Source organism: Oncorhynchus nerka, linkage group LG27, assembly GCF_034236695.1.
Source record: "Oncorhynchus nerka isolate Pitt River linkage group LG27, Oner_Uvic_2.0, whole genome shotgun sequence".
Taxonomy (NCBI): Eukaryota; Metazoa; Chordata; class Actinopteri; order Salmoniformes; family Salmonidae; genus Oncorhynchus; species Oncorhynchus nerka.
In genome coordinates, this window is record NC_088422.1 from 50,250,263 (window position 1) to 50,276,481 (window position 26,219).

Here is a 26,219-nt window from a genome sequence, read left to right on the forward strand (position 1 = left end):
TACAACACAGAAAAGAAGTGGAGACATTATAGATAAGGCTAGGGAGAGGCAGATGAGGATCTAATGTAAGAGGAGTGGATGGGGAAACAGAGAAAAACGGATGAAAAAAAACGTTGCCCTCCTTCACACACACATACTACAAAAGGTTGAAACAAGCTTATTCCATTGGCAGAGTGAGAGAAGAGAGAGAGAGAACAGCTCCAGTTTGTCTCTTAGTAGTCCTATCTGTAATAATCCTGGCAGAGCAGCAGCAGCAGAGAGGCTGTGGAAAATCAGCCTTGTGTTCTTGTTAAATCTCTGGCTTTATGATGTGACTTCTGTCGCTATGTGACAGATGAAACAGAGTGAATCTGAACAAGAGCTCTCACACACAAACACAGGCGCACAAACACACACAACCACACACACACACACACTTGCACACACAAACGTGCACACACAAACGCAGACCGCACACACACTCTCGCCCAATTTGTCAAGGCAATGTGAGATGTCTGGGACTCAACTGAGAGAGCCATAACCTAGATTTTCACGGAGCGGATACCAAAATCATGTTTTTGTTCTGAATCTAGTCTGGCCTTGATAAAGTTTCCATCATTTAGATGAGTTAGACAGACAGCAGAGCAGAGTATTACTTAATGGCAGCACAATGTGACTCTATGACAATATCTGAATAACACCTGAAGAAAATAAATAACAAAAATATGGCATCTCCTCTTGCATCCAAAAAGAGGTGATGTCATTAACTGTTGCCTGATATAAACTATGTACTACATGCTGTATGTCTATAGGTTGGGAGGAACTGAGGAAGTGGGTAGGACAGAGTAGTGTTTTCATGATTAGGGCTGTTGCAGTGACCGTATTACCGCCACACCGGCGGTCACGAGTCATGAAGGCAGTCGAATTCTATGTGACTGTTTAGTCACGGTAATTAGGCTTCTCCAAGCTCTGATGCCGTTGATGGTAATTAGTAGCCTACCAAACTTGTTAACTGCTAACACTATTGTCCCTCTAATCACTATGACATCAATGCAAATGTAATCAAACATTTGATCAAACATTTCAGGAGAGCCCATGAGCTCAGATCCGGCAATGCGGAAGCATACAGCTCATCCAGGGCCAACCTGAAAAAGGGCATCAAGATGGCTAAACATGACCACAAACTGCGGATTGAGGAGCACTTCAACAATAACTCTGACCCTCGACGCATGTGGCAGGGCATCCAAGCCATCACAGACTACCGGCCAAAAAAACCTTATGTCCTGCCTCCCTCCAACACTGGATCCCCACCAGTTTGCCTACCGACTGAACAGGTCTACAGAGGACGCCATCTCCACAGCTTTACACTCTGCCCTGACCCACCTGGACAAAACCAACACCTATGTGAGAATGCTGTTCATAGACTTAAGCTCAGCATTCAATACGGGCATTCCCTCTAGGCTGGTCACAAAACTCCATGACCTAGGGGTCTGCCCCTCTCTCTGTAACTGGACTTTGGACTTCCTAACCAACAGACCCCAGTCTGTCAGGTTAGACAACTTCACCTCCTCAACCCTGAACCTGAACACCAGTGTGCCACAGGGCTGCGTGCTGAGCCCCCTCCTGTACTCCCTTCTTCACCTATTCCTGTACACGGTTCCAACACCATCGTCAAGTTTGCAGATGACACCATGGTGGTAGGCCTGATCAGTGACAATGATGGGTCAGTCTACAGGGAGGAGGTCAAGCATCTGGCTGCATGGTGCGCTGACAAAAACCTGGTCTTCAATGCAAAGAAAACCAAGGTGCTCATTGTGGATTACAGGAAGTCTAAAAGCTGCAGCCACGCCCCAGTTCTCATTGATGGCATTGAGGTGGAGCGTGTTCCCAGCTTCAAATTCCTGGGTGTCTACATCTCAGAGGACCTCTTCTGGACCCTCAACATCTCAATCCTGGACAAAAAGGAACAGCAGGGGGCTGAAGGAGGCCTGCCTATCTCCCAAGATCCTTTTACCGCTGTACGGTCGAGAGCGTTCTGACTAACTGCGCCACAGTGTGGTTTGGCGGATGCTCCATGGATGACCAGAAGGCCCTGCAATGGGTGGTGAAGCTCCCTGCCATCGTAGACCTCCACTAGAAAAACGGCACTAGAAATATCCACCCGCCCACCGCTTAGTACTGCCTCTCAGGGACATTATTGCATTACTCTCTTTGCACTCTTCACGGTACTACTGGACTCGAATATTGCTTTGCAAAGTCTGTTAAAAACATTATTCAGTTGTACATGTACATGTCTACCTCAGTAACCTCATTGCTGCTATCCCTGTATTTCAGATGCATGCCTCCTTGTACTTTTAATTTGCCTTCATTGGACATTTAGACTTGCCATTTGTACTTGCCATTTACCTTCATTGCACATTTATACATCCCACTTAATAATATACATTGTATTTAATTGTTTCACTTGTAAATTTGTTGTACTGTTTTATTTGCACATCTGGTTAGATGTTAACTGCATTTAGTTGTACTGTACTTGTACTTGTTCAATGACATTTAATCTAATCTAATTTCCAGGACGTGCACTCTAAGCATGCGCTGACCAACTGGCAAGTGTCTTCACTGACATTTTCAACCTGTCCCTGACTGAGTCTGTAATACCAACATGTTTCAAGCAGACCACCAAAATCCCTGTGCCCAAGAACACTAAAGTAACCTGCCTAAATGACTACCGATCCGTAGCACTCACGTCTGTAGCCATGAAGTGCTTTGAAAAGGCTGGTCATGGCTCACATCAACACCATTAAAGCTCATCACTAAGCTAAGGACCCTGGGACTAAACACCTCCCTCTGCAACTGGATCCTGGACTTCCTGATGGGCCGCCTCCAGGTGGTGAGGGTAAGTAACAACACATCTGCCACGCTGATCCTGAACACGGGGGCACCTCATGGGTGCTATTATTTGACCATGCTGGTTATTCATGGACATTTTAACATCTTGGCCATGTTCTGTTATAATCTCCACCCAACACAGCCAGATGAGGACTGGCGACCCCTCATAGCCTGGTTCCTCTCTAGGTTTCTTCCTAGGTTTTGGCCTTTCTAGGGAGTTTTTCCTAGACACTGTGATTCTACAGCTGCATTGCTTGCAGTTTGGGGTTTAGCCTGGGTTTCTGTACAGCACTTTGATATATCAGCTGATGTAAGAAGGGCTATATAAATAAATGAGATTTTTGATTTGCAATGCTCAGTCCCCACCTGTAGTCCTTGTTCACTCATGACTGCACGGCCAGGCACAACTCCAACACCATCATTAAGTTTGCAGACGACACAACTGATCACCGACAGCAATGAGGGAGGAGGTCAGAAACCTGGTCGTGACAAGGGCACGACAAAGCCTATTCCCCTTCAGGAGACTGAAAAGATTAGTCACTTTAACTCTACCTACATGTACATATTACCTCAATTACCTCGACTAACATGTGCCCCCGCACATTGAGTCTGTACCGGTACAGGTTTCCCGACTTTTCTTTTGACAAAAAAGTTCAATTTGTAGGGAAAATGCATAAATTAATTCAATCTACAAGAGTGTAGGTCTAATGACAATCTCCAAATGTCATTACACCTACAAGTGTTGGTGTTTTGTAACAGATCTCTTTGCATTCATCCAATGGCTGGTGCACTGTTTGGATATTGGAATTATTTTGGGGATGGTTCGGTATGATTCCTTTGGTTTTCCATAAAAAGCTGGGAAAAAAGCTTCCCTGTGGTAGGCTAAGTGGATAACATGATACGCCTCCGCCTGTAGTATTTGATGGGCGGGGTACATTTTTACAGTTGAAGCTGCTTTACTCAACTCTGCCTCACAACTAAAGAGTTAAGTTAGCTTCTTAGCTAGTTCTAAAAAGCTTTAGTGTTATTAGCCGTAGCCTATTTAGCAAGCTCGAATCTGCCATGCCACGATTTATATCAGAAATTGACTTCGCCAAACAAATCCAAGAGAGGAAAAAGAGCAATGAGCAGCATCAAACTACCAAGCCCAGCAGTGATGATGTTGCCGAGCTCCAGCTAGCTCCGCGTGCAGAGCCTACCCACCCAGGATAATGGCTCCACAGCCCCGCTGACTGTTCCTGACAATCTTGGAACAGAGTAGCCAGCCCAGGTTAGCCTAAAATCCTACTATAGCTGCAGATTTTCTGTCCAAACACTTTAATTTAAAAGCAACTTGTTCATAGGAAGATAGTGGCTGGAATACTCGGTTACTGTTTCCCATGTCGAAAGTTCTGCTAATGCTAATCCAGCTTCACCCAAACTGGGTATTCTAACTGGAAGCATGATATTGATAGTAACAAACGATTCGCTAAGTACGCAAAGAGCATTTGAAAGGCACTGCATCGTGGAAAGAAACACAAGTTTGAAGTGCTATGGGAACATTGGTGTCAACGTTTGTTAATGACGGGCAGCTGGCGAGAAATGTCATATACCTTTTCTGTCTATGATGGAATATACTCTCAGAAAAGACAATGAACTTGCCAATGTGTTTAGTACCCACAATGCCACATACACGTTACACAATATTCAAAATGAACACATAGGACTGACTCATGGGTGGGGCATCCGCAGTTACATGTGTGAACTAATTTTCCACTTTGACAAACGTGTTCAGTGTTATGGTAGGCAGGCATTGCTTAATTGATTGAGTGGGTCGAATTTGATCCAGTGTATTGTGCCATATCTCAACGTGTTGCTGTACTCATGAGTGACATTGTTTTCCATGTTTGAAGTATTTGTTTGGCAAGACAGCTGCATCTCATTGTAGTAGGCGATAGGCTATAGTTTGGTTATTTGGATCTACAATCACATTTTGTTTACTGCGTGCACCTGTGTAATGATCATGCTGTTTAATCAGCTTCTTGACATGCCACACATGTCAGGTGAATGGATTATCTTGGCAAAGGAGAAACACTCATTAACAGGGATGTAAACAAATTTGTGCACAACATTTTAGAGAAATGCGCTTCCCTATCTTCTCGCAACCATGTATAACTCCCTGTCAAAAGACACAATTCTTTGTTGAATAGTTGATTTAAAAAAGCCATAAACTGTAAATGACTACTGTGGCTAGCTATGCTCTCTCTGACCATGCTTAAGGTTAGCCTAGCTGTAGTTAAACTGTAGCATAAATGCTCATTTCTGATAAGGCCTTCAACATTTGTCTTGTTTTACCAGTCAGTTGACGGAGTAGAGAACTTGAAAAGAAAACTTGAAATTAGTTGAATTGCCTATTCTTGGATAAATGAAATCTTATTGAATTTAATTAAATTAGAAGACCTTGGCCTCCTCTCCCTGTCCTGCTCTTCCAGTGCATAATGTGATAGGGTGCTGCTTGACTCTGGCCGACAGAAAACAAACAGTAAAACATCAGATATTGGGACAGTTCTGGTCTGTGTGTGTACATACCAGAAGACAACAGTTGTCTCCTCTTATTGGGAGTAAGAAGAACAGACAGGAGAGTGGTTGAACTAGAGGTTTACTATAGCAGAGACTGAGCTAAATAGCCAGTGAATCCTGTGATCGAGAGGTCTAGATTCTGGTATAGGGAAATAGTCACTGATTTGGCTGTGATTTAGCCACATCCATACACAGAGCTGCTCAGACTGGAGCACTGACTCAGACAGAGGGCAAAACATTTTGGAACCATATGTGCAAACATTAGAAAAGGTTTAATTTGAAACAGTTTTTGCATCTCAAAATGGGCATCAACCAATTAAAATCGTTGATTTACTTGCACGTGATTAGAAGGCTACATTCTATCTAGTTCCATCAGATAACATGGAACACGTTAGCCCTATGCTAACTTCACCAGCTGACTGTGATTATATCCAGTAACAGGTTCTGCATCAGCCAATTACAAATGTTGACATAGATGGACTTAATCAAAAACTTTTCAATGAGATTGCCAAAATCCTGAAGTATCCCTTTAAGGACAATGAGAGCCTTTATCTCTAATGTCCTTCATACTGGACACAGAGACATAAAAATGGTATCCATGAATCTGACTGGGGAAGTAGATAAAATGTTTGCATTGTATGTTGTAAGGAGGTGCCCCCTTCCACTGTGCTAATGGAGTAAAGCCAACCATGCTGGCATGTGTCCCTTGTGAATTAGCTGTGAATCAGGATCTCTGAATGGCTATGTTCAACTGTGTATTTACTGTTGGCTTCCACGACTGTATATTTCTCTCTCTCCCTCCATCTGTGATATAGGAGCTGGGTAGGATATAGGCGCTGAAGTCAGGCTCATTCATGACCTGTATCTGTGACGAGGGGGACCTGGAGCTGATCTATGCTAACATGCCAAACATCTCAGAAAGGACAAAAGGTGATTACTAACAAGACGGTACATCATAAGTGTTTAGTAATATTACCCTTTCAATACATGGCACTCATCAACTTATCCTCATTTTCCTACAGATGGAGGACAGAAGAGTCCTCTGACTGAAAGACAGGTTGATACTGATGTCTGAATTGGGACAGACCTTGCACTCAGCATTAAAATTATAAAAGACATTGATTGCTTGTTATTGTCTTTTGTTATTATTGAATCGAATGGTACTATCAATAGGGTGGGGGGCCCTATGTATTCTTCAAACATGCCAGGGAACTCCGTTCTTATATGGGACACACTACAGGAAGGTATAATATTAGCACATTGTTATATTAGCAGAACACTGCTTCTACAGTATGTGAAGGATGGTTTATTCTACATGGAAATGTGAAAGTTATCAAAACATTGTTTAGAATATCTACATAAGTTCAGCAATTGCACTCTTCCCAGATTACTCTGTAGGCTACTGAGCGATTCAACGATTGGTCAGTAGCTACAGAGTGGTATGAGAAGAGTGGCATCCTCTGGTATTTCACATCTGCCTGTGGTTATTGAACTCTGTCATATCTATGATGGAGTGTCATGCACTCCAACCCTCCTGTCACCTGGCTGCACCTGTAATACATACTACATAGATGGAATCACCCACTGGAGACTGGAAGACCTCACCCAGAGAGATGTGCATTTCAGTGGGTGGTTAGAAAACCAAATCCTTAGATTTGGCCAAATAGACAAATATAATGCCCTTCTAGTTCATGTTAGACAGCTGAAGTTGTACTCTACACACATTTTTATTTGCTAGGTAAGTGTAAGCATACTGTCTTTATAAGCACATCAATATGATATTGAAAGCATGAAATGTTTTGTCTTTGTCACATGGACACAAACATTTTTTGTTGATCAATGTATGTACACCAGTACTGGCAACTCTCACGCATTGGCCATGAAACACACACATTTGACCCTCTTCACACGCCACACTTCTTATATCTCAAACATTGGAAAGTAGTACTTTTATTTTTCTAATTAGTCCAATGTTGAAATCGGAGGATATGAGCCTGTAATTTAACATCACAAGTGGAACCTCTGAACCGCGGCACATTGAAGTATATGATTGGTCTAGTTATGTCAGGGATCAAGGGAATTGGATGCACTTTTTAAAGAAATACCACTCAAGATTAGATTGGAGCTGAATAGAGAGAGAACGTTCTCTGCTGAGTTTATAAAACTGTAAAAAGAGCAGCACTGTTTACAACAAAAGTAGGTTGCATGCACCAAAGTCAATTTAATCCACATTGCATTAGTCCCCTTGTTTGGTGATTGGAATTTAGGTTGTGACAGACCTACAATATGTTTTAACAGGAAAGTTTGGTAGGGTGACCTGATTTGTAACTACGAAAAACATTTTCAGACAGTGAACCCAAAAGTGTAAGTTTGATTCTAGAGGGGGGACAATAGAGAAATAATTTGGTTAGGCTGTAGGGGCAGATTAATGCAATCTTGTTTTCAGGAGATTTGATCTACTTACTTTACTTAGTCTGATCAGTGAAACAATTCTCATTCTTAACAATGGACAAAAATATTGAGTAATTATATGCTTATTCAAAAAGAACACTACTGTTATTCCCCACACTTATTTTATTATTCCACTTCTTCCCAATTTTGCCACAAAGCAAAAAACAGGTTTTTAGAAATGTTTACAAATGTATATAAAAAAACAACTGAAATATCACATTTACATAAGTATTCAGACCCTTTACTCAGTACTTCGTTGAAGCAGCCTCAAGTTTTCTTGGGTATGACACTACAAGCTTGGCACATCTGTATTTTGGGAGTTTCTCACATTCTTTGCAGATCCTATCAAGCTCTGTCAGGTTGGATGGGGAGCGTCGTTGCACAGTTATTTTCAGGTCTCTCCAGAGATGTTCGATCGGGTTCAAGTCCAGGCTCTGGCTGGGCCACTCAAGGACATTCAGAGACTTGTCCTGAAGCCACTCCTGCATTGTCTTGGCTGTGTGCTTAGGGTCATTGTCCTGTTGGAAGGTGAAACTTTGCCCTAGTCTGAGGTCCTGAGCGCTCTAGAGGATTTCTCTGTACTTTGCTCCGTTCATCTTTCCCTCGATCCTGACTAGTCTCCCAGTTCCTACCACTGAAAAACATCCCCACAGCATGATGCTGCCACCACCATGCTTCACCGTAGGGATGGTGCCAGGTTTCCTCCAGACGTGACGCTAGGAATTCTGGCCAAAGAGTTCAATCTTGGTTTCATCAGACCAGAGAATCTTGTTTCTCATGGTCTGAGACTCCTTTAGGTGCCTTTTGGCAAAATCCAAGCGGGCTTACATGTGCCTTCTACTGAGGAATGGCTTCCGTCTGGCCACTTTACCATAAAGGCCTGATGGGTGGAGTGCTGCAGAGATGGTTGTCCCTTTGAAAGGTTCTCCGATCTCCACAGAGGAACTCTGGAACAAACAAAACTAAACGAATTGCAAAGACAGGCAATCCAGCTCCTAAAGTTATGTAGGTCAGGAACAACCAAATTGTATATTTTTAGTGAGTTTGGACATTTACAGGCGAATGTGAAAGAGAGACATTGTGCAAATGATAAAAGTATTGACACATGCTTGTCTGAAGGAAGAACAATACTGGCTCTGAAGCAGCATGTGTACACGCAGCTCTGCTCGGAGACGAGGGGGGAGGAGCAGACAAGCGCAGAACGGAGAGGAGAAGAAAACACAAGGAAATCAAGCAGTGGCAGCTGTACAGATAACTCATCCAAAGGGCTTTGACTTCTCAAACACTATATGATGCCTCGTCACCTTATTAATTCAGCCACTTGCTTAGATAAGTTAAACTTAGGGGTCACGTTAACGCAGAATTATGCATTTTTCACACAGGAAAAAAATATAAAACGCATAAGAAATATCTCGCTGCGTTTTGTAAACGTAGATCTAAAATGCTTCTTGTTATTTTTGCTCAGCATCAGACACATTTTTGCACTTTCCTCAGTGTAGCCAGCCTACTTTGCTCCAGTAAAACATGGGACATGTAGCTGGCTACATTCTTTCTATGATAAATATTAGAAACATGATGGTCATGCATCGTTTTTGCAAAAAAATACATTTTTTTCATTGAAACTAATTTACTCGTGTGGCTGCCAGCCAAATAGCGTTTGACTTCTGCAGAATGTGTTGAACTAATGCATTTTATGTGAAGTGCGGCAGGGTAGCCTAGTGGTTAGTGCGTTGGACTAGTAACCGGAAGGTTGCAAGTTCAAATCCCCGAGCTGACAAGGTACAAATCTGTCGTTCTGCCCCTGAACAGGTAGTTAACCCACTGTTCCTAGGCCGTCATTGTAAATAAGAATTTGTTCTTAACTGACTTGCCTAGTTAAATAAAGGTAAAATAAAATAAAAAAGTGAAACTATAGTTTCATATCCCGGATCATTCTATTGAAGCAAAAAAACACAGACTCTCAATATAAAATGCGACCCCTGTCAATATACAGTTGGAATCAACTGCTCCCACTTTCTCCCGTCGTGCTATATACAAACAAACGCGACTGGCTCAACTGTTCTGGGGAACTACCTTCATAATGTAAAATAATGTGACAGATGATAGGAAGAACGCGATCTGCTTTATTTCCTAAAGTATTGCACAAGTCGACTGTAGGTATTCACTTAAAAAGTTGCTACAAATATAGAAATTTATTGAAACAAATAAATAAACGGCAAAAACCATCCTGTGGCTATTTATAAATACCCCAGTATATGATATATACAGTATATCGCCCAAGCCTACTCAGAACTGTTGAACCAACTCAATAGGTGAACTGTCACGAATCTGTGTGTCTTGTGTTCTGGTTGAGGTGTTCCCCTCATTAAGCAGTAACAGGCGTAGTCTGGTAGTTGTGCCATTTTAGCTGTTGGTACAATATACTGTCATGTCTGCAAAAACACTACTGTAAATACTACAGTATACTGCAGTCATGTCCGCAAAAACACTACAGTAAATACTGCAGAAAGGTCTGCAAAAACACTACAGTGAATACTATAGTAAACTACAGTCATGTCCACAAAAACACTACAGTGAATACTATAATATACTACAGTCATGTAAGAAAAAACATTACAGTAAGTACTACATTGAAGTCAACAAAAACATAACTGAATACTATATATATAAATATAATAATACTACCGTATTTAAACTATAGTATACTATAGTATTTTTTTCATATAGGAAGCTTCAAAACGAGGCTAAATCAGGAAATTCAGTCACTCTTTAAAGGCTGTTTAAGATAAATATAAACCACAGATAGACCAAACAGCAAAACATACTATAAATACATACATACAGTATGTAGCGATAACTCTTGACTTGTACAATTATCGAAACCTGGATCTACACTTCAGAACCAATGATAAACATATTTCCTCTATATCTTGTCTGTCTATAGTAGTCAGTCAGGGTGGGAGTGTTATAGTTGTTGTGATCATGCTTGGCTGAATCTCCCCACGCAGAGCAAGCTGCTGCCGGATTGTCATGGTGTGCTGCTGGGTTGTCATGGAGATGCCTCGGTAATGACTTCCACTGGGACGGCAGGTGAAGGAAGTGATCTTTACACTGGACACATCTCAATAGTCTAACGTGGCCTCCTCTCCTTCATCTCAATAGTCTCACAAGGCCACCTCCTCACATCTCAGGTATCTCAAGGAAAGGATATGAGGTGTGGACTTAAGACTATTGAGATGCACCCAGAAAGTCAGGCACAGAAACCTCTGTCCACCAATGGAAATACAGCACCTACTGTCCTCTCGACCAATGGGAAAGCAAGAAAAGACAGACATAATACAGACACTGTTCTCTGACAGGGAGACAGCATGGACAGTGAACCCTCCTGTCATTGTAAAACCCCAGTTACTGATCACAAATCATTTACACCAAGGATGGGAGGCAGTCGGGAATACACAATCAGATAGTGGTGTTTGTTCATCACATACAGTATACATCTACCCCAGTGGTGTGTGTGTGTTCATCTCTCTGAGTCACACTATGTCTTCTGGCCGACCTTTCCTTTCTCTGTACTCCAGTGATTTGAGATCAACTTCAGAAGACATAGTGTGACTCAGAGAGATGAAACATTCATCTCATCAATATTAAATACTTCTGTCCTGATTGGTTTGTTCTGTTTACTGGAATATGTGTGTGTGTGTGTGTGTGTGTGTGTGTGTGTGTGTGTGTGTGTGACAGTGGCCTTGGGGATAGAAATCCTCTCACTGGTGCCCATTGATTAAGCACAAACACTCATATATACAACAATGAACAAGCTGTCTAATACTCTGTCTCACACACACACACACACACACACACACACACACACACACACACACACACACACACACACACACACACACACACACACACACACACACACACACACACACACAGGATCTCTGAAGTCAGCTTAGCTTAGCTCAGTGTGTGTTAGAGCAGGTTGACAAGGCTGGAAAACCTTCAGCATCACACACACACACAGGGATGACATCTGTGGGGTGACAGAAGTGGTTTGTCCTCCACTGTCTGACAGGAACAAACACTGGGTTGTGTCAGACTGGGGTTGAAGATCAACACTGAAGGGAGAACACAACAGCATTTCTCAGACAGTACTAAGACACTATCTCAGAAACACACACAGTCATGTAGTGATAGATAGTGTTGTTGGAAGATCTGTCATGTTCTAGCCTCACTACACTCCACTCCACTGGCAATGGCATTTCTATTGACAAAAACATGTTATTTCATCACGACAGGTAAAGGGTATGAACTGTGGATTACAATTTATCTTTACTGGAGTGATATTATTCATATTTGGTTATTGCGTGTTCTTTCTGGTGGCTTACATGCGGACCACACCACTCGTGTTACGTGCGTGAGCGTTGCAAAATAAACTTACACATACAGTACATGTTATTCAATAATTTCATCAAAACTGCTTGCGAGCGTTTGCGTAGCCAGGTGCTAAAATAGAACTTGGTTGACACGCTGCAAGTCCCGCCTCTCCCATCATCTTATTGGTTTTTAGGAGTGTGTGTGATTGAAAGATGAAATGAGGTCAACACTCCAGTTCAGTTGGTGGTGGTAATGCACCTTAAAGTTGGTTGCCAACCGCCATATACAGTCGTGGCCAAAAGTTTTGAGAATGACACAAATATTAATTTTCACAGAGTCTGCTGCCTCAGTTTGTATCATCCAATTTGCATTTACTCCAGAATGTTATGAAGAGTGATCAGATGAATTGCAATGAATTGCAAAGTCCCTCTTTGCCATGCAAATGAACTGAATCCTCAAAAAACATTTCCACTGCATTTCAGACCTGCCACAAAAGGTACAGCTGACATCATGTCAGTGATTCTCTCGTTAACACAGCTGTGAGTGTTGACGAGGACAAGGCTGGAGATCACTCTGTCATGCTGATTGATTTCGAATAACAGACTGGAAGCTTCAAAATGAGGGTGGTGCTTGGAATCATTGTTCTTCCTCTGTCAGCCATGGTTACCTGCAAGGAAACACGTGCCGTCATCATTGCTTTGCACAAAAAGGGCTTCACAGGCAAGGATATTGCTGCCAGTAAGATTGCACCTAAATCAACCATTTATCGGATCATCAAGAACTTCAAGGAGAGCGGTTCAATTGTTGTGAAGGCGGCTTCAGGGCGGCGCCCAACAAAGTCCAGCAAGCGCCCGGACCGTCTCCTAAAGTTGATTCATCTGCGGGATCGGGACACCACCAGTACAGAGCTTGCTCAGGAATGGCAGCAGGCAGGTGTGAGTACATCTGCATGCACAGTGAGGCGAAGACTTTTGGAGGATGACCTAGTGTCAAGAAGGGCAGCGGGGACAGACTGATATTCTGCAAAAGGTACAGGGTTTGGACTGCCTGGAACTGGGGTAAAGTCATTTTCTCTGATGAATCCCCTTTCAGATTGTTTGGGTAATCCAGAAAAAAAGCTTGTCTGGAAAAGACAAGGTGAGCACTACCATCAGTCCTGTGTCATGCAAACAGTAAAGCATCCTGAGACAATTCATGTGTGGGGTTGCTTCTCAGCCAAGGGAGTGGGCTCACTCACAATTTTGCCTAAGAACACAGCCATGAATAAAGAATGGTACCAACACATCCTCCGAGAGCAACTTATCCCAACCATCCAGGAACAGTTAGGTGACGAACAATGCCTTTTCCAGCATGATGGAGCACCTTGCCATAATGCAAAAGTGATAACTAAGTGGCTCGGAGAACAAAACATCGATATTTTGGGTCCATGGCCAGGAAACTCCCCAAATCTTAATCCCATTGAGAATTTGTGGTCAATCCTCAAGAGGCGGGTAGACAAACAAAACCCCACAAATTCTGACAAACTCCAAGCATTGATTATGCAAGAATGGGCTGCCATCAGTCAGGATGTGGCCCAGAAGTTAATTGACAGCATGCCAGGGCGGATTGCAGAGGTCTTGAAAAAGGGTCAACACTGCAAATATTGACTCTTTGCATCAACTTCATGTAATTGTCAATAAAAGCCTTTGACACTTATAAAATGCTTGTAATTATACTTCAGTATTCCATAGTAACATCTGACAAAAATATCTAAAGACACTGAAGCAGCAAAATTTGTGGAAATTAATATTTGTGTCATTCTCAAAACTCTTGGCCACGACTGTATAGTCCAAAGAAGAAGAAGAAAACTGACGGAGGAGAGATTACAAGAAACTAACTAGGTTTACTTTTTTATCTGTGGATTAAGTCAAGGACCTTGCACATTTCAGGTAAAATAACAACCCAATGTCTATATCCCTGGAAAAATGTACTAGCAACAGCAAGCTAGCTAGCAAAATTGAAATGAATGTTTCATGCGTTTCATGAGTTTGTTTTGATATTTCAAACTGTGTCCTGATCGCGTCTGGTGTGGATGGACAAAATCAACATGCTTGCGATGGAGCATGCGCGTGCCCGATCTGGTCAGCATATTACAATACAATCTGACTGTTGAAAACAGATGTAGTGCCAGCCTGAGTCATCTTTATCTCCACAGAAAGGACTAATATTCTCTGTCCATTTCCACTCTGCACTGAGATAAAAATATTGGTGCTATTTCAGTACCTTCAATGTGTGTGTGCAGATACACTGTCTGTGTCAGTGTATCTGTCTGTGAGCGTGTGTGTGTGTGGCCTTGGCTCAGATACCAAATCTGAAAGCTGTGTGTGTGTGAGACCAAAGAGCTAGCTCTTAGACTCTATAGGCCCCTGAGCCATATCTTCTTCCCTTTGCCTCTCTGACTGCCTCTTTCCCATCTTCCCTGCCCCTCACCTTTCCTGCCTCCCTGTCACCTTTTTCCCAGCTTTCCAACACTCTGGGTTCATCTCTTCATCCACCTTCCCCCTTTCTATCTGGTATGATATCTCGTCACACCTTACCACTCATTTTCTCTCCCTTCTCTAACTCACCCTCCCTTCCTCCTCCTCTTCTCACCCTGAGCCATCTCAACCTCCCTCCCTCCTCTCACCCTGAGCCCTTTCTCCCTCAACTTCCCTCCCTCCACCTCTCTCCCTGGCACAATATCTCCTCAGGCCTTACCACTTTTTCTTTCCTCTCCTTCTTTCCATTATCTACCTCCCCCTCTCTTCTAGTTGTGTGACCTCAGAGAAATGCTCAAGAATTATCGGAGTGGGCTTTGCCTAAGTGTGCTCCAGTAGGCGGCTTTTAGCCTAGTGGTTAGAACGTTGGGCCAGTAACCGAAAAGTTGCTGGATCGAATCCCCGATCTGACAAGGTAAAGATCTGTAATTCTGCCCCTGAGCAAGGCATTTAACCCACTGTTCCCCGGGCGCCAAAGATGCGGATGTCGATTATGGCAGCCCCCAGCATCTCTCTGATTCAGATATGTTAAATGCAGAAGACACATTTCAGTTGAAGGCATTCAGTTGTACAACTGACTAGGTATCCCCCTTTCCCTAGTTGATGTGAGATCCACCCACTCGCTCAACTACCCCTGGTACACCGCAGTCACAACCACAACTGCTCTCTCTCACCACCTCCTCAGCCCCCCCACACACACACTCTCATGCTTGGCTGAAACCGGCAGGCACTCAGGGCTTGTATGCATGGGTGCCTGTTTGTGTAAGACGCAGCGTGTAGAGCTAGGTTGTGGATTAAATGACAGAAAGCTTAACAATGTAACAGTGAGAGGTGAAACACATACAGTCATTATAATATCTGATTAAAGCAGTAGACTAATGATCCTAGAGAGGAGTCATGTGGTCTGTCTGACTCACTGAGTTTAAAGAAGTATTAGCCAGAAAAGCTTATAATACTACTGTACCCTTATAATCATTTTTGTTACACGCTTTTATGTCATAGTTGTATCATTGTAATGTGATTGTACTAAGAGTTCATGTTAGATGAATGTCACAGGGTTGTCATGTGACTTATAAGCGAGGGGGGAGTGAGAGAATAGAGGGAGAGCAGAGAGAGAAACATAAATATGTGTTAACAAAAGAGCGAGAGAGAAAGACAACTCTGCACTAACAAAGGGAGGGCGAGCTGGAATGCTAATAGCCTAATTTCAACAGGACATTCAAGAGTAAAACGCACTGTATTAATATTCTGTCAGTTTCACTTTCTCCGCAGTCATAGACCTGAATAACATGAATATTCAATGGATTATTACTGTCCATATATATACACACTGCTGTTCAAGCGTTTGGGGTCACTTAGAAATGTCCTTGATTTTGAAAGAAAAGCACATTTTTTGTCCATTAAAATAACATCAGAAATACAGATTAGAAATACAGGGTAGACATTGTTAATGTTGAAAATGACTATTGTAGTTGGAAACGGCAGATTTTTTACGGAATACCTACATTGTACAGAGGCCCATTATCAGCAATCATCACTCCTGAGTTGCAATGGCACGTTGTGATAGCTAATCCAAGCAGAGTTGCAAAGAAAATGCCATATCTCAGACTGGCCAATAAAAAGAAAAGATTAAGATGGGCAAAATAACACAGACACTGGACAGAGGAACTCTGCCAAGAAGGCCAGTATCCCAGAGTCGCCTCTTCACTGTCGACATTGAGAATATTTAATGAAACTGCCAGATGAGGACTTGTGAGGAGTCTGTTTCTCAAACTAGACACTCTAAGGTACTTGTCCTCTTGCTCAGTTGTGCAGTTATGCACCAGGGCATCCCACTCCTCTTTCTATTCTGGTTAGAGACAGTTTGCACTGTTCTGTGAAGGTACTAGTACACAGCGTTGTACGAGATCTTCAGTTTCTTGGCAATTTCTCGCATGGAATAGCCTTAATTTCTCAGAACAAGAATAGACGGATGAGTTTCAGAAGAAAGTCCTTTGTTTCAGGCCATTTTGAGCCTGTGATCAAACCCACAAATGCTGATGCGCCAGATACTCAACTAGTCTAAAAAAGGCCAGTTGTATTGCTTCTTTAGTCAGAACAACAGTTTTCAGCTGCGCTAACATAACTGCAAAGGGGTTCCTAATGATCAATTAGCCTTTTAATTAGCTAACACAACGTGCCATTGGAACACAGGAGTGATGGTTGCTGATAATGTGCCTCTGTAGATATTCCATAAAAAATCTGCCCTTTCCAACTACAATAGTCATTTACAACATTAACAATGTCTACACTGTAGGTTGTAACTGCCAGGTCGCACTTGTAGGTCGCAGTTGTAAATGAGAACTTGTTCTCAACTGGCCTACCTGGTTAAATAAAAGGTGAAATAAATAAAAAAAATCGGATCAATTTGATGTTATTTTAATGGACAAAAAATGTGATTTTCTTTCAAAAACAAGGACATTTCTAAATGACCCCAAACTATTTGAACGGTAGTGTGGGTGTGTGTATATATACACTGCTCAAAAAAATAAAGGGAACACTTAAACAACACAATGTAACTCCAAGTCAATCACACTTCTGTGAAATCAAACTGTCCACTTAGGAAGCAACACTGATTGACAAATTTCACATGCTGTTGTGCAAATGGAATAGACAACAGGTGGAAATGATAGGCAATTAGCAAGACATCCCCCAATAAAGGAGTGGTTCTGCAGGTGGGGACCACAGACCACTTCTCAGTTCCTATGCTTCCTGGCTGATGTTTTGGTCACTTTTGAATGCTGGCTGTGTTTTCACTCTAGTGGTAGCATGAGACTGAGTCTACAACCCACACAAGTGGCTCAGGTAAGTGCAGCTCATCCAGGATGGCACATCAATGCGAGCTGTGACAAGAAGATTTGCAATGTCTGTCAGCGTAGTGTCCAGGGCATGGAGGCGCTACCAGGAGACAGGCCAGTACATCAGGAGATGTGGAGGAGGCCGTAGGAGGGCAACAACCCAGCAGCAGGACCGCTACCTCCGCCTTTGTGCAAGGAGGAGCACTGCCAGAGACCTGCAAAATGACCTCCAGCAGGCCACGAATGTGCATGCGTCTGCTCAAACGGTCAGAAACAGACTCCATGAGGGTGGTATGAGGGCCCGACGTTCACAGGTGGGGGTTGTGCTTACAGCCCAACACCGTGCAGGACGTTTGGCATTTGCCAGAGAACACCAAGATTGGCAAATTCGCCACTGGCACCCTGTGCTCTTCACAGATGAAAGCAGGTTCACACTGAGCACATGTGACAGACGTGACAGTCTGGAGACGCCGTGGAGAACGTTCTGCTGCATGCAACATCCTCCAACATGACCGGTTTGGCGGTGGGTCAGTCATGGTGTGGGGTGTCATGTCTTTGGGGGGCCGCACAGCCCTCCATGTGCTCGCCAGAGGTAGCCTGACTGCCATTAGGTACCGAGATGAGATCCTCAGACCCCTTGTGAGAACATATGCTGGTGCGGTTGGCCCTGAGTTCATCCTAATGCAAGACAATGCTAGACCTCATGTGGCTGGAGTGTGTCAGCAGTTCCTGCAAGAGGAAGGCATTGATGCTATGGACTGACAAGCCCGTTCCCCAGACCTGAATCCAATTGAGCACATCTGGGACATCATGTCTCACTCCATCCACCAACGCCACGTTGCACCACAGACTGTCCAGGAGTTGGCAGATGCTTTAGTCCAGGTCTGGGAGGAGATCCCTCAGGAGACCATCCGCCACCTCATCAGGAGCATGCCCAGGTGTGGTAGGGAGGTCATACAGGCAGTGGAGGCCACACACACTACTGAGCCTCATTTTGACTTGTTTTAAGGACATTACATCAAAGTTGGATCAGCCTGTAGTGTGGTTTTCCACTTTAGTTTTGAGGGTGACTCCAAATCCAGACCTCCATGGGTTGATAAATTTGATTTCCATTGATAATTTTTGTGTGATTTTGTTGTCAGCACATTCAACTATGTAAAGAAGAAAGTATTTAATAAGAATATTTAATTCATTCAGATCTAGGATGTGTTATTTTAGTGTTCCCTTTATTTTTTTGAGCAGTGTATATTATAATATATATATAAAATCACACACACAGGCGCACACACACAATACTGTCCATTATCAACACACTAACTTCGTACAGCAATTGTGACGCAGGTCCAAAGTTTGTAGATCCCAAACTCCTCAAATTCCAATTAACAGCTTCATACAAAAAAAATCCAGATTGGCAGATCATTTTCCAAATTTAACATAAATTCCCACATAGAGGACTACCCGCTGACTGATAACATTAATATGCAGGAGCTAACTCTAAGGTTTAGTCCACATTAAATATTCCCTTTCACTGTAATAGTTCTAGTGACACAGTAGTACACCACATTATATATGTAGCAGGGTGCAATTTGGGACAAAGCCTATGATTCATAACGAGTCTATTGTAATCTATTAATATAATCTAATAGCAAACCAAGCAGAGGCCAGAAATAGACACAAAGCCATATGGCGCATTACTCCATCCCTCTATTCTTCTATCATCCCTCTTTTTCCATCCATCCATCCAGAATGACTGCTCCCTTTCATTGAAGCCACGGAAGTTCAAGGCCAACCGCGGTACTGCAGGCATTGTTAGCAGAAAACAGGAACCCCCGTTACAGTAAATAGAAAAATAGTGATCTTCGTGGTCAATAATTGTGTAAAAAAAAAAAAAAAATCGAAAGCAAACATGGGAGCAATAATTGCTTATACTACACCAGATGTATGTCCTTGAACAGATTATTTCAAAATTGCACGAAGTTCTAAGGACAATTTAGTTGCTAATCGATCCTGGGCTGTATCACAACCGGCCGTGATCGGGAGTCCCATAGGGCGGCGCACAATTGGCCCAGCGTCGTCCGGGTTAGGGGAGGGTTTGGCCGGAGTAGGCTGTCATTGTAAAATAAGAATTTGGTTAAATAAAGGTTAAATAAATAAAATAATGCCAGCCTGCAGTACCCCGGTCAGCCTTGAGTTTCTCAATGAGAGGAGGCAGCACTGAGCTAGCCTGCAACGTCTCTTCCTGGTTTAGCTCAAACTGCGCATTTTATGTCTCCATGGGCAGCCATTTTAACTGATTTAATTTGGCTTCCAATGCGCTATTGAATCTTCACATTGGAATTAATGGTGTCACATGATAAATTGCTTCGTCCATTCATATCATGGGTTCAAATAGGCTGGCTCAAGCAAACATTCAGGATGTTTGAAAGAGAACAATTACTACTTGAACCCAGGTCTGATGCACAGAAGAGAGGTTATGTGTAGGTTATACAGGCCATATGTTTTCTGTCTACCCAATTATGCTGATATGCTATTGATATTACAACACAGCAGAGTAATAGGCCAGTAGGATGTACTGTAAAGACATAGCTTCATGCCCTCGCTACCTCCGCTTGCCTTGGCTAAACGTCTCTTCAATATAACCTCTATTTTGACGAGGGGCATTTTGTTCCAACTGAGAATATGGCGGCCAATTACTAAAAAGCCCTTGAGCTCAAAGCTTTTTTCTTTCTTTCAAATATATGCCTAACCTAAAATGTATTTAAAGATACTTCATTGGAGTTATATCTTTGTAGTAGTTGTGCAATTACTCAATATTCCCACACACAGTTGGGAATGTTTGAAGATACCAGTCTAGTTTCCAGACAGACAGTTGTAGCTCTAAGACTGTCCCAGATATTGATGTTGATAGATTACTATGTAGGTCGTAGCTACTCCCTAGGTGGTCATTAACTCACCTACATCCAGTCAAGGGCACCTTAGTTGTGCCACGTTTCGATACCTACAGTACTGTATGTGTGTAGCTCCTGTGTGTATCTACACTGGTGTGGTCAGGGCATCCAGCTGAAATAAGGAAAGCATGAGTGAGGAGTGCCAGGTGAGGGTGAAGCAAAGCTATGGGTAGAGAAACCATTTTAAATGGTTTGGTCCATCTTAGATATCTTAAATGATCGATCTGGTTCTTCCCTGCACACTACACAACTCACCTTCATGTCCTCACAAAATACAGTGACACACACACACTCCCAAAGAACTCTTGAGCAGTAGCTTGAGGAACACTGATAAACAGCTAATTAGGTTTGTGGAGCCCATTTGGTAATTTGTTTCCTGCATCCCCTGTTGAGTAGATATATCAGTTATTGACTGCTGAGATTTAGAAGGTGGGTAATTAACGACAAAAATGTGGCAAAAAAATATCACCATTAACAACACAGACTAATAGAAGGGATTCTCTCTTATATGTATATACAGTGTGTGTGTGTGTGTGTGTGTGTGTGTGTGTGTGTGTGTGTGTGTGTGTGTGTTCACCTGTGAGGATGTCTCATTGCTCCTGAATGATTCTCCCACATACTGACAGCTCATTAGGAGAAAGTGGGAGGTAGCAAGCGAGAGAGAGAAAAAAGAAAGAAAAACAAAAAGTGAAAAGGGAATCCACAGAGGCCTCTGAGACACAGTCCATATATCTAAGATCGAGAAAAAACCTATGTCTGCATGACGTCAATTGAATAAACAAAAAACATACTTTAATTTGACTGTATTCTGAATCGTGACACTCGAAAACACCATTGAACACATAGTGCAGCATGACAGTGTGATTCTAGCCTCAACAACAAAGCTTCAGTCCCCCTGCTTCACTTTCAGTGTGATTGGAGGCAGACAGGAGATGAAAATGTCTTGAACAGTGAATACCAGCAGCAGCAGACCAGCAGACTGTAATGGACAGACCATGTTGTATTGTGAGGTGGTCCTGTGAGATCTTGAATGCGTCCCAAATGGCACCCTATTCTCTATATACAGTAGTGCAATACCTTTTACCAGAGCCTATGACAGTCATCTTGTGAACTCCATCCCTGTGTTCTCACTGTGTGACTTTAGGCACTCAAGCTTCTACATCAATCACACCAACCAGACATATGACCCTTACATATTACCTCTTATACCCTGTAGCCTGACAGCTCTTCACAAAAATATATCTACAACAAACACACACACACACACACACACACAGCACAAGCTCTTTTCTCAGCATGAGATGAAAACTGTGAAGAGGCAGAGAGCATTTACTAGCTGCTGCTACAGTCTAGTGTTGTCAATACAGAATACAGAAACATAATTCTGTGGTAAATAAAACAGAATAGCTGGTGTTAGAACTACTACAATGCTGCCTAACCTTTCCCGCCTCTGTCATTGTTAAGCCGTATCAACACACAGAACTCCTCTAGAGAGCGATTCAAATTGAAAGGAAGCTCAATGGCATTCCAACTGACTCAGAGGAGAAGGATAGGACAGGGCAGCTAAGGAAATAAGCAACAGCAAAGAGTTGAGAGAGGAAGAGCAGAAGGGGAACGTTTCAATATTGCAAGGTGTGCACCGGAATCCCCGACATCATTATGTGGACACGGTGTGGCAAGCCCATGCACTGACAAACAGTCAGGGAGGAAGGGAGAGTCCCTTGTAGGGGTATAAATCAGAAGGAAAACATGCTGGTGATACACACACCTTCACACACACTGTACCCCCAGGATTAGCCTCTGTTGGATTCTAGCTTGAAATATACTTATTTGTGTTACCATACTAGAACTTATTGATTACTTTACATGCATAATAAATGTATATGTTTGGGTCAATGGAAAGTAAGATAGGAACTAGGTGTATGGAAAGTTACTGAGTGAGAGAGGGGGAGTGCAGAAAGTTTACATTCTGTCACAGACATAGGCCCCGCCCACTATGTACTTTGCCTCCGGCCACAAATACATTTGCACATAGATCCTTCTTGCTTACCCATAACATGTTAATCACAACTGCTAGGCCACTTACTAAAACATGCTCAATTCAATTAGTCAGTTTCCAACGCCTTCCCTATATCCTGTCAGCTCCCCTGGACCCTAAACAGACACCACAGGAGCAGATGAGAGCATTTACCGCAAAATGTATAATGTAAGCAAAGAGACAGCCACCACAATATGCAGCACTGAGGGGGTCGTTCCACCTCAAAAAGCAAAAGAGGTTCTGTAAATAACCGATACGATTTGCATTCCTGCAACATTATTTGGTTGAAATATAATATGATCTCTGAGAAATTAAGCTAATTGATTGCACCCAAATTGGCGATATTAATTTAATTGTACATTTATAGATTCATATACAGTCGTGGCCAGAAATATTGTCACCCTTGCACTTTTTTCAAATAATGCACCATTTCTTCCAGAAAACTGTTGAAATTAAAACTTATTTTGGTATCCACATATGTATGTCTTCGGTGTGCAGTTGAACAAAAATATATTTTTAAAAATGAATAATTGACTAAATCTTAGTTAATTCCACAAAGAAATCCTAAAATGGCTCGGACAATATTTTTGGCACCTTCTAGAAGTAGCTAGAAATAATTAGATTTCAAGTAGGTGATTCTCATTTACTTTGGAATTGAACTCACCTGTGGTGAGTTGAAGCTGCTTGCGGTATTAAAATCACATATTCAACCAGTTTGAATAGAGAAAATAACTTATTCTCCTTTTTTGTGTCACTGTGTGTACCACACTGAGCATGGACAAAAGAAAGAAAACCAAAGAATAATCTGAGGAGATCAGACACAAGATTGTAATCAAGCATGGACAATCTCAAGGCTACAAATCTCCGGAGACCTTGATGTTCCTGTTTCCACCATATGTAATGTTATCAAGAAGTTTAAGGCCCATGTCACTGTAGCCAACCTCACTGAACTTGGCCAGCAAGAGAGAAATTGAAGGAAGATTGCAGTGAAGGATTGTTCAAATGGTGGATAAAGCACCTCGGTCAACTGCCAAACAGATTCAAGCTGACCTTCAGACACAAGGTGTGACAGTTTCAACTCACACCATCTGTCGCCAACTCAATGAAAGGGGGTTATGGTAGGAGACCCAGGAGGACCCTACTGCTGAGAGAAAGATTTGCCAAAACACACCTGAACATGCCCCAAATCCTTCTGGGAGAATGTCCTGTGGACAGATGAGACCAAATTAGAGTTTTTTGGTAAAGCACACCATCTCTATGTTTACAGAAAACAAAATGAAGGTTTCAATGAAAATAACACCTTCCCCACAGTCAAAGATGGAGCAGGTTCAGTGATGTTTTGTGGTTGCTTTGCTGCCTCTGGCACTGGGTGCCTTGAAGGTGTGCATGGCGTCATGAAATCAGGTGAATACCAAGGCATTTTGGAGCACAATGTTTGTTGGACCCAGTGACAGAAAGGTGGGTCTCCGTCGAAGGTAATTTAATTTTTTAATTTTTACCTTTATTTAACCAGGTAGGCTAGTTGAGAACAAGTTCTCATTTGCAACTGCGACCTGGCCAAGATAAAGCATAGCAGTGTGAACAGACAACAGAGTTACACATGGAGTAAACAATTAACAAGTCAATAACACAGTAGAAAAAAAAGGGGGGAGTCTATATACATTGTGTGCAAAAGGCATGAGGAGGTAGGCGAATAATTACAATTTTGCAGATTAACACTGGAGTGATAAATGATCAGATGGACATGTACAGGTAGAGATATTGGTGTGCAAAAGAGCAGAAAAGTAAATAAATAAAAACAGTATGGGGATGAGGTAGGTGAAAATGGGTGGGCTATTTACCAATAGACTATGTACAGCTGCAGCGATCGGTTAGCTGCTCAGATAGCAGATGTTTGAAGTTGGTGAGGGAGATAAAAGTCTCCAACTTCAGCGATTTTTTCAATTCGTTCCAGTCACATGCAGCAGAGTACTGGAACGAAAGGCGGCCAAATGAGGTGTTGGCTTTAGGGATGATCAGTGAGATACACCTGCTGGAGCGCGTGCTACGGATGGGTGTTGCCATCGTGACCAGTGAACTGAGATAAGGCGGAGCTTTACCTAGCATGGACTTGTAGATGACCTGGAGCCAGTGGGTCTGGCGACAAATATGTAGCGAAGGCCAGCCGACTAGAGCATACAAGTCGCAGTGGTGGGTGGTATAAGGTGCTTTAGTGACAAAACGGATGGCACTGTGATAAACTGCATCCAGTTTGCTGAGTAGAGTGTTGGAAGCAATTTTGTAGATGACATCGCCAAAGTCGAGGATCGGTAGGATAGTCAGTTTTACTAGGGTAAGTTTGGCGGCGTGAGTGAAGGAGGCTTTGTTATGAATAGAAAGCCGACTCTTGATTTGATTTTCGATTCGAGATGTTTGATATGAGTCTGGAAGGAGAGTTTACAGTCTAGCCAGACACCTAGGTACTTATAGATGTCCACATATTCAAGGTCGGAACCATCCAGGGTGGTGATGCTGGTCAGGCGTGCGGGTGCAGGCAGCGAACGGTTGAAAAGCATGCATTTGGTTTTACTAGCGTTTAAGAGCAGTTGGAGGCCACGGAAGGAGTGTTGTATGGCATTGAAGCTCGTTTGGAGGTTAGATAGCACAGTGTCCAAGGACGGGCCGGAAGTATATAGAATGGTGTCGTCTGCGTAGAGGTGGATCAGGGAATCGCCCGCAGCAAGAGCAACATCATTGATATATACAGAGAAAAGAGTCGGCCCGAGAATTGAACCCTGTGGCACCCCCATAGAGACTGCCAAAGGACCGGACAGCATGCCCTCCGATTTGACACACTGAACTCTGTCTGCAAAGTAATTGGTGAACCAGGCAAGGCAGTCATCCGAAAAACCGAGGCTACTGAGTCTGCCGATAAGAATATGGTGATTGACAGAGTCGAAAGCCTTGGCAAGGTCGATGAAGACGGCTGCACAGTACTGTCTTTTATCGATGGCGGTTATGATATCGTTTAGTACATTGAGCGTGGCTGAGGTGCACCCGCGAACGGCTCGGAAACCAGATTGCACAGCGGAGAAGGTACGGTGGGATTCGAGATGGTCAGTGACCTGTTTGTTGACTTGGCTTTCGAAGACCTTAGATAGGCAGGGCAGGATGGATATAGGTCTGTAACAGTTTGGGTCCAGGGTGTCTCCCCCTTTGAAGAGGGAGATGACTGCGGCAGCTTTCCAATCCTTGGGGATCTCAGACGATGTTTGGCCCACTCCTTTTGTGCAAAATCATGGGTCTTCCAGCAGAACAATGACACCAAACACACTTCAAAAAGCACCCAGGAATGTTTCAAGACAAAACACTGGACTGTTCTGAAGTGGCCAGCAATGAGTCCAGGTCTAAATCCCATTGAAAACTTGTGGAGAGATCTGAAAACAGCAGTTAGGAGAAGGCTCCCTTCTAATCTGGGAGAAATGGAGGATTTTGCACAAAAGTAGTGGGCCAAACTGTCAGTACAGAGGTGCAAGCAAGCACATCGATGGTTATAGGAAGGGCTTGATTGCAGTTATTTTGACCAAAGGCTATGCTACCAAATATTAAGTATAGGGTGTCCATTTTGTCAATGCCATTTCTGTTT

General features: G+C 42.9%; 1 protein-coding gene and 1 long non-coding RNA gene across 2 annotated transcripts in view; one reads left to right on the forward strand and one right to left on the reverse strand.

Moving 5' to 3' along the window:
• apba1a (amyloid beta (A4) precursor protein-binding, family A, member 1a) overlaps positions 1-26,219 on the reverse strand; it is a 105,015-nt gene that overhangs the window by 66,752 nt on the left and 12,044 nt on the right.
• Positions 3,829-6,554, forward strand: LOC115111942 (uncharacterized). The gene is made up of 3 exons (XR_003860872.2): positions 3,829-4,138; positions 6,243-6,357; positions 6,450-6,554. It is a non-coding gene; the product is annotated as an uncharacterized LOC115111942 (long non-coding RNA).